Source organism: Acomys minous (assembly GCF_964271855.1).
Source record: "Acomys minous genome assembly, chromosome: 1".
In the NCBI taxonomy this organism is placed as follows: Eukaryota; Metazoa; Chordata; class Mammalia; order Rodentia; family Muridae; genus Acomys; species Acomys minous.
The window spans coordinates 98,509,024-98,511,968 of record NC_140483.1 but is presented as its reverse complement, the minus strand read 5'-3'; positions in this window follow the sequence as shown (position 1 = coordinate 98,511,968).

Below are 2,945 nucleotides of genomic sequence, written 5' to 3'. Positions count from 1 at the left end.
CCTGGCTGAGATGCTTTTGTTTTGTGCCTCTGTAGTACAAGGTGGTTGTCACAGCAAATTATAGAGAGCTATTTACCTCAATGTTTCCACATCTGCAGGACTGAAGATGAACAGTGTCTGAATCAATTACATCCAACAAGTGGTGCACGGCTAGCATTCTCCAAACATCCTGCTTCTGGCAATCTCAATTTCCCTTTTTTTCTTCTATTCCCACAGTAATATTTGTCAGCTCTGAATATAATACATAATTGGCAATATCTGTACTTTCTTTGTTATGATCTACTTTCCCATGCATGGATGTCAGCTACTTAGATGCGGGAGGTACTCTTTTTCTTTCACAGAACAGTGACTGATGCACAATAGTTGCTTGATAAATGTTTGTGTCTTTGAATTAATCAACTCATTAAAGGCTGTTGTAAGATACTCACAAAGGAAGCTGTCACCTTCACAGATATTTCCTATATGTATGAAAAACGGCAACTATCTGCACAGTGAAAACAAGAACATTTGGCTTGAAATGTTTAAGAGTATTTGCATGTTTAAAAACATCAGTATAAATGCCCACTACAGAAGAAAATTTTCATAGATGAACTTTTCCGTACTCCACTCATGCCATTCGCTTGAATGTTGCAAATGCTTTTTACAGCATCTGAATAGCATAGCTGGTTACTTTCTAATGTTATTTTAAATGTTTCTAACGTTTGCAGGTTTTACCTCTGTACTATACTACCTATAATCTCCAGCTATGTTACTTCAAATCTCTGCTTTCTTCCCCAACATAATATTTTATTAATTATTTGGAAATTCTATACAATGCACCCCAATGACACTCAATTCTCCTTCCTCCCAGGTCTGCACTCCAACCCTTGCACTTTCACCCTGCCCACCATGTCCACTATGTGTTGTCTATTTACACAATGAAGCATGGTCAAACTCCCAGTGGCAGCTCCTTAAAAAAAATAGTCACCCCCTACTCTCTAGCCAGAAGCCATGAACCATGAAGAGCTACACTTCAGCATCTTTTATCACGGTTTTAATGAACTCTTCAAATGCTTCCTGTCAAGACTATTTTTTTTTTTTTGGTGGGAGGCGGGCTGTCACAGATGACTTTAGTGTCTCTCATTCTCAGTTATGAATCTACAGTCACTGACACCACTGTAAAAGAAGCTTCTTTGCCCCTAGCAGCCTGGCTTACGGTAGCAGCACAGATCCCAGTTATCAGCACAGTCTCTGGTGGCTGCCTGGACCACGTACGTCAACATGATTTTTTGATGATAGCACAGACCATGGCTATCAATAGCACAAAACATGGTCCTCAGTATGGCCCCTAGCTGAAGCAAGGACCATAGACATTAATGTGGCCCCCAGAGTCAGCACAGATTAAGGACATCAACTTATTTTTTTTTAATGAACCTCTTAGGGAGGAACATTTTTTCCACAGCAAAAAGCACCTACAACCTAGTTAGGTGACAGTACTTTTATTTGCTACCAGGTAGACTGCACGGGCACCCTAGAGCTCCTTCTTCCTCAAGAGCGTTCTGAGCTGTGGGTCTCTGGATGTCTTCTATCTAGTCTGGCTCCTCTACCTTACTTATCTTTGCAAAACTCCAATTTCCTGTGTGTGTTCCAGTAAAGTCCATGTGTCCTATCTTCTGGCTCCTCTCTTCACATCCTTTACAGTTTTGCACAGTTGCCTTATTCTCTGTGCTGGGGAATCTAAAAAGTCTATAGGTCCTCTTATAGTAGGCACAAAACTGGATACTTCATAAGCTAAAAATTAAGTTTACCTTCCTTTAGAATCTCATTTTCTCATCTGCTTCCGTGTTAGCAAATATCATCAAAAATTTATATACCGAAGCCTCACCTGGCTCACCTTTATCCCTTTGAAAACCAGTTCTTAAATCTATCAGATGAACAAGCAAAGACTGGTTTTTCTTATTCCTCTATTATTATTAATCAAGAGTTGATGTGTATTACTATAACAAACTACTTGACATAATAAGGATATATATTTTTTTTAAAGTTGATTTGAACTCACAGTTTTGAATACTCCAGGCCATAAATGATTAGCTTCATTGCTCTAGGTCTATCTTGAAGTGACTCAGCATAGCTCAGACCAGAGCAAAGATGATTATTGAATCAACCAGAAAACAGAAGAGCGAGCCACAGACAGCATTAGAAATAGGTCCTCAGTGACCTAAAAACTTCCCAGTAGACCTCAGCTCTTAAAGATCTACTACCTCAGAACAGTACTTCACTGAGGACAAAGCATTTCACTTAGGAGTCTTTGAGAAGCATGCAACACTCAATCTATGGCACTACAATTTTATCCATAAGTCCTTAGTTAGAACTTTTTGTATCTTACCCTGAGCACTCTTATGCTATTGACTATAACGGCCAGTTTATTATCATGTATATCCACAGTGCATTGTCTGAAGGTACCTGTTTCTTACTCCTCTCACTCTCATATTTCCCATGTTACATTTATCCTTCCTTTTGAAACTATTATCATCATTGTAAAAGATGGCTTGAACAATGTCATTTATTTGCTTTCAAAACCAAATTGTCTTCCTGCCACTCAAGCTCCTCTGCAAAAAAGAAAAAAAAAAAAAAGCCATGATCTCCTATCTGTTAGAATGTCAATTATTGAAAAGAAGAGAAGTAACAAATGTTAACAAAGATGTGATAAAAATGGGAAGCCTATGCACACCATCAGGAGAATGTAAATTGGTACTTCCATTTTGCAAAGCAGTATACTTTCTCCAGAACATAAATAATGTAACAGGTTTTATTGTTGTTTTAAAATTTATTTATTTATTTGCTTATTTAATGTAGGACTGCTCTGTCTGCATGTATACATGCATACTAGAAGAGGATACCAGATTCTTTTCTAGATGATCATAAGCCAGTTGGTTACTGGGACTTGAACTCAGAATCTCTGGAAG